The sequence below is a fragment of the Rhagoletis zephyria genome, unplaced genomic scaffold (assembly GCF_001687245.7).
Source record: "Rhagoletis zephyria isolate East Lansing unplaced genomic scaffold, Rhagoletis_zephyria_1.1 Rzeph_scaffold_01679, whole genome shotgun sequence".
NCBI classification, from domain to species: Eukaryota; Metazoa; Arthropoda; class Insecta; order Diptera; family Tephritidae; genus Rhagoletis; species Rhagoletis zephyria.
In genome coordinates, this window is record NW_016158763.1 from 72,918 (window position 1) to 80,468 (window position 7,551).

The following is a 7,551-nucleotide window of genomic DNA, read 5'->3' on the forward strand; positions in this document are numbered from 1 at the left end:
TGAATGGTTGTATATATATTTGTATGTATGTACATATGTTTGTGTATGTCCATATGTTTGCATATTATGCACATATGTAGGTAGTACAAACGAAAACAAATCTACCCTACAAGAATTGTGTGATGGAAACTAACACATTCTCATTTATCTTACTAACACATTTGCAAATTTTGCGTTGGTTAAAAAGAGACCATCAAATAAGGCCATAAGTTGAAGGAAGACGGAAGATCACATGTACACAAATGTTTACATCAGATTTTTCACACTGCCCTTTAGAATTCGATAGAAACTTGTAGGTAGCCAGTGACAGAAANTCAAATGATAGTCACTGTTCCTGCAGGGTAGTAAGCTGCTTGTTGATATAAATGCGAACTGTACTGATTGTAAAAAATTATGTCTTTGTTGTACATTTGTTCATGTTTGTCATTGTGCGTGCAATTTTCTAGAGTAGTTTTGTGCTCTCGCTATCTCCTTGTGTTAACTCGTCCTTCGTTGGTATACCCTGATAAACATATCGCACACCGTCTTCAAAAGAGTCTCATCTCAAAATAATACGTTTGTCAGAAAATGCGGAAAACTATTACTTAGCACATGTTATTCATATGGACAAGGGCGACTTTACCTTAGGTTTTTGTAACAAATTATAGCAAAAATTTGCTCCAACTTTTGATGAAAGGTAAATAAAAGCTCTGCCAAAATGCCAAATTTTGAGTTGTGACTGTTTTGAAGACGGTGTGCGATATGTGAGGATGATAGCAAGGCCAACTTATATAAGGTAGTGTTAGAGCAGTTGAAATTTTCGCCCGATGTTTCTTAAAGAAAGCCATAAACGTAGCGACCGTTAGTTCAACTTGTTGTTTTGCTCTAGATTGCACCCTTTGTGGGCCTGTTGAATGAATTTATGTCTTGGTTGTATGAAAGATCAAAAAATTTGGATTTTCTTGCAAGTTGTACAACTTATCGCACTTAGGCACTCCGCACATTAAGCTCCTAGTCACAGTAGTGTAATCGTTTCGGCATACTAAAGTGTAAAGCTTTTATGCCGAACCATGTATTTCAATGAAGCTCTGTAGATTACGATTCAAAATCATGTTTGCGCCTAATCATAAAAGCTTCATGAATCGAAGCGCCCAACATTGTAAGGCGCTTGCAGTTTTGAAATCGTCATTTGTTTACTATTATGTGTTGGAAATAAAATTTATTTGTCAATTCAATAGAAAATAATTGGAAATGAACGATTTCGTGCTAAAATTCGTGCAATTGCATTAAACCACAAGCGTTTATGCAATATTTCGGAACGGAATAATTTGCGGAAGTGCGTGTTGCGAAAGAACGGCCAAAAAATTTGTTATGTGTAGAAAGTGTTTATTAGCTGGTGACTTATGCAGGGCGTGCAAGTGTGCAGAAGTCGAGTTATCATGCATTCGTTTCGGTATGATGAAACGATTGCTCTACTTTGATTAGGCGCGTAATGTGCCGAGTGCCTTAAACAGCATTATCAAAGGGAAATATTTTACTTTCAAATGATTTATTAAATTTTCTAAAAAAAATGAACAATTCTTGATGAAAATACATGACGAATATAGCTAAAAGTCGGGGTTTTAGCATGTTTAGGCCAAAATATCTCGAAAACCTGAGCCAATCGAACAAAACTGATTTATTAAATTATCTAAAAAAACAAACAATTCTTGATGAAAATACATGACGAATATAGCTAAAAGTCGGGGTTTTAGCATGTTTAGGCTAAAATATCTCGAAAACCTGAGCCAATCGAGCAAAACTGATTCCGGACTCAGATTCGGCGCATCAAAAACCTTCGGAAAAGTGTAAGCTGATCCCAGGATCTAAAAATGTCGGCCTGTGTTATCAAAGAAAGACGGAAATTATGGCAAACAATTTGGAAAGGATGTTGAAATATTTAGATCTGAAGACATTGCGTTTCTTGCTGATGAAGTGTTTTTCTAAATTAGTGGTGCACACGGGAGTCTCCCAAGAATGATAGAATACAAGATTGCGCCAATGAGAGAGGATTTTCGAGCGTAATTTTTGCGTGACGTCATCTTGGTGCAATTGCGAGAGAGAAATGCCAAAACGCATATAAAAGTATGTAAACAATGCAGAAAAATGTGTTAATTGTAATATTACATGGCCCAATTTTGCAGGAATCAATAAATATACAAAGATTGATTAATTAGGAACACGTAGCAATAATTTGGGACATGTAGCCCTTTAGATAAGTACGATTTTCAGCAAATGAAAAAATGGATGTATTAACAGTGTTTGCAATTTCATGTAGACCAAAAGGAAGGTGTGCAGCAAAGTGAATTTTTTGACTTGCCATTTTAAAAAGCCATGCAGAGTCCATATTTATATTTGTGGACGGTAGCCAACCACCATAAACTCCACAGCTGTTGACTCCATAGCTTTTATTTGATTTCTTGTGTACCATTTCCGAGAGGATGCATAAGTGTGGCTTTTTTGGAAGCAAATATTCTATGTCAGTAAAACATAATTTAAGCTGAACTTTTAAATGTATAATAATTTGGCCACTGTTTTGTATTAGGTTCGTAACAGCGCGGTAAGACGCCCCTTGAATTAGCGCCTGGCGACCTTATCCACTGGTGCATTACCTCATACCAGCACTAAAAGAATCAGGTACTAACAAAAATAAGTAGGTAGTGAAGTTCATGTATCTATTTACTGTAGAAACTGCTTTTGTATGTATGCCATTGCCAGCAAACTAAACCAGCAACTGTCTTGATTCACCATGGAAATCTACCTACTACAATTCACCAAGGAAAGGCCAACATAGTTCCATGTAGAAGCTCATAGCTCACACACGTTGCACAAAGCTCGATTTGGTGTTTAATGCATGTCCTCCCCGGCAGAACGGCTTCCACTTTTTCGCCAGGTTTGCGTCGGTAGGAAACGGAAAAAAACTTATATAGCACGCTTTCCTTTTGTTTTCACTATTACACTTTGCCACTGCACACTTCATTTTGCTTTTTAATGTCTCAANCAGAAATATTAACGCACAAATATTAAAAGTGTTATTTGGTTCTTTCGTATGCTCACATTCAACAATTGCACAAAGATGACGTCACGCACACAGCTCATTCTGTCAAAATCACAAAGAGCGGATTAGCGGTACCGCGATTGGCGCAATCTCTATTTCTCTAAATCGTGGGAGTCTCCGGGAGCTACTCGGCTTTCACATTTACCCTATTTTTGTCATTAAATGCAAATGCAAGCGCACAAGAAAAGATACATGTAGACAGCTGATTGCCAAAGCGGGCAAAAGTTTAGAGTTGCCCAAGATTTTGCCTCGTTTTGCTTTGCTTTGCTTCAAACGTTTTTTATGTGAGCATACTCATGCATATGCCTACATCGATGTTATATGTCAAAGCAAAGAACTACACTCTAAAAAATTTTTGTTTGAATTTGCGCATATTAAGATAGGTAACCGGTTTCCTCTCTTAATGAATGCAAATTTAAACACTGCTTGCTTACTTTTACTTATCATATGTGTGGCGTAGAACAAATTTCAAATTTGTTTTTTGAGTTTTAAACATTTATTGTTCACATTTTCGCAGTTTACACATAAAATGTTTAAAATTTCCCCTAAAAAATTTTCGTTTAAATTTACGCATATAAAGAGAGGTAACCAGTTTCCTCTCCTAGTGTGTGCAAAATTAAACAATGTCTGTTTACTTTTACATATCAAATTTGTCACGTAGCGCACACAAGGAGTGGGTTTTGGGGCTAAATTTATTATGATATAAGAAATTTTGAAAGAAAAAATAAGCATTCGAAGATTTAATATGCGAATTTGTTCCACCAAAATGAGCTACATGATAAAAATACAAGTTCAGTTAAATTTTCGTTATTCGAATTATTAAAAAATGAGAAACCAGAAATCGACGAAAATTAATAAAAAAGTGTAAAAATTTCGTGAAATCATTTAATTTATTGATATTAAAATTCTTTTGTAAACTTTTGTATTACTTTTGAAAGTTGAGTGCATCTTTACCCGTAATTTTTTCATGATAAAATGATCGGATCTAAGCCAAATTACGGGACGACCCTTAAGGTACCATCTTTCCGGTAAAAAAAATAATTATTGGAATCGGTTCACGCGGTGCAAAGTTATGCGGTGGAATAAATAAAAGAAGTAAAAATACTGCGAAGAATTGATAACCTCCCCTTTTTTGAAGCCGGTTAAAAATGTCTGACTCTTTGTAAATTTTATGTACATAAAATGCAATTGATGATACTTTAAAAAGTTTATTTATTTATTTCATACTGTAAATAAAACTTTCATAAATGTATTTTATATAGCGAATTTTCAGTATTTGCTGATGATATATGTTTAGAAGTATAAACCCTTTCCCCCCAAAAATATATTCCTGCGTGCGCCCCTGGCACTTAGTATTTATTATTTGTAAAAAATATATTTTTACTTTCAAAATGTTTGTAATTTTAAACATTTCATGTGTATATTTTAAACAACTCATGTTCAAAATCAAATCTTGAACATCTTGTGCGTATACTTGAACAGATTCTGGTTGAAAAATAAACACTTTTCAGTAGTAGTTTTACATGCACTTTTTTGAGTGTATGAAACAAAGCGAAGAAAGTTGTATGTGAATCAGCCTTTTGCGTTTGTACTTCATGCTAAAGGTGTCAAACTATCGATAGTCACTCCATCGATAGTTTTGATAGTTTTCAGAAAAACTATCAATATTCACGATAGCCTCGAAAAAAAAAGCTATCGATAGAACTATCGATTGCGCTAAATCAGTTAAGTTGCTTTGTTTTTACAGGATCATAGTGAAATAAATATTATTTTATAAAAGTTATAATCATTCAAAATTAAGTAATTGCTTAGCCAAAATACTTCTCTTTTTAGAAAGTTCAAAAACAAACACAAGTTATACAAACAAAACAGGATTTACGATTAACATATGTATGTATTTTGGCCTAAATGCGTGCATATTTGAATATGACGTCGGCATCACACTAAAAAACAAAATTTTTAATTCAAAATAAAAGATTCAAATAATTTCAAAATATTTGGTAGAGATGATCGATAGTCCTACTAAACTATCGATATTTTCGATAGTATAAGAAAAAACTATCAATGAGTATCGCGTATTGAGTATTGAAACTATCGGTACCATCGATAGTGCCATCGATAGTTTGACAACTCTACTTCATGCTGTAACAGGCTAACCTAATATTCACGCACGCCGCCAATTTATTGTCAAAAATTTCTCATACACATGCAACTTGTATGAGATCAACCGAAATTGAACGGCGTGCGTATGAAGCTAACTCAATTTCCAATTTTTGTTCTGCGTGACATTTTGATTTGACGTTTCGCTCAATGAAATCAAATGCAAACGCATGCAAGTCAATTTCGGGTGACGCAAAAAAACAAATTCGACGGCATGCGTACCAAAACGCAAGCCGCGAATATTAGGTTAGCCTGTAAGCATCACATGCGCGAGCTGTTTTGCTGAATACACGCATACAGATACAAAAAAAAAATTGCGCTTGTGTTGGGAGCTCTGCCAACGCTGTGCACCACTTTAGAACAGTGATGAAATTGATGGTACAATTGTACTTTTTTTGTACATTTTGGATCCCAAAAGTAATTGGTACTACATCGACATTTTTGATACAATTTTGTCAAAATACAGCATTACGACAAATTATGTCGAAATACCGCTTGTGAATAAAAATATAGTCACCTTTTTCCTACTTTATACAAGTAAATGAGTGGTGTTTATTAAAAACGAAAGACTTTTTAAAATCATCAAACAGTTGCTGTTATAATATAAGCAACTGTTTTTTTTGTACAATTTTTGAGTAACTTGTACTTAATAAACGTACTTGTATGGTTTTGTTGATTAACTTGAATTATTGATTTGTATTGGAAACTTTGGGTTTTCATGGCCTTTTTAAACTGTGCATATGTACAAGTACATATAACGTTACACATCCAAGTCCACAGACGAAATTTTTCCAGATTTTTGGTGCAGTACACACTGGGCGAACAAAAAAATTTTTAAACTAAAGCTGTGTGATTAATTAATGCCGATAAGGTTAAAAAGGCATTTAATATTAACGAGTAAGACTAAATATTTCCGGAAAGTTACCAGTTTTTATGCAAAAAACACTAAAAATAAGATAATTACCAATGTCTATTTATTGCTTCAGGGGCTTCAACGATTTTCTTGATTTTATACTTTCGTGAAATTAGACTCTTAGAAAAAAAAAATGTAAAATATTTCCAGAATGTCACTTTTAGGTGGAAAAGGATTTTTTATTTAAATCGCTTGCTTCTCCTAAAGTGTTCAAATGGCATATATGGGAAGTTGTTGCCGAAGAAAGATTAAACAAAAAGCCTGCCTCCCAGAAAAAACGCCCCGTTAATGTCATGAAGAAGGTGAAACAAACTTCCAACATTAGCTTATCCGATAAATGAGTTTTAAAAAGATAAGCAAATGTTATATTCTGGAAAATATTTTACAAAAATGCAAAAATAAGAACAAAAATTAATTTTTGAAGAGCCTGAAAGCAGTTTCGTATTCACGCCAGCAAACGATTTTAAAGGTTAAAATTATCAATCAACCAATTCAAAATCAAAACATTAACTCCTTTTCTTAATATTTTAACATGTTTTCGAAATTAACATCAATTCGATACAAACGATGGGTGCCGGTAAAAAAAAAAAAAAATAAAAAATACCTGCCATGTACACTTTGTTTGGAAATTATCCATATATGTACATACATATCAGAGCTGTAAAATGATTGAATGAGTAGGATCTGCATTCACTTGGCACTCGTTTCAAAATTTTGATTGTTTGGCCGTATAAAAAAAACCTTATTCCTGAGTGGCTTAAATTATTTTGAAACAAAAACAAACGTAATGTGTTGTTGAATGGCAGAGTTCCATTCAGTACAGAATGTGAATGTAACAAAAGTATTCGCAATCATCGTGATTGTAAATTTTCGTTGAATGCAAACAGTTTTGATCATTCAGTACTACACTGAAAAAATATGCCTTGAAGAAAATATTTATTGGAGAAAATAGTCGTTTTACTTCTGCTTTTCTACTACTGCTACAATTTGGTAAAGCATTACCTAAGACCAGAAGTATGTACCAGCTTTGGATATTCTGTTAATGCTGTTTAAAACCAACTGCATGTTTTTGAAGGAAACTTGCAGTCAATTTTATTTAACGAACTAAATTTTTATTTGTGCAAAGTAGGGCTGTGCAATTAATTGATTACTCAAAATTTTAATTAATCATAAAGTAAATAACTCAGTTCTTCGATTAATTAGAAGTTATGATTACCCAAAAGTTCAGTTACTCGAGTAATCAAGATTTTTGATTAACAAAAAAAAAAAAAATTTGAGTAATTTGCTTTATGATTATTCAACCTTTCGAGTAAAATGAGTAATCAATATTTCAGCTCTTTACATATGTATAAAGTAGTTAAAGTTCCTTGATACTTTGAAAACAACGTTTCTGTTTTCAAAA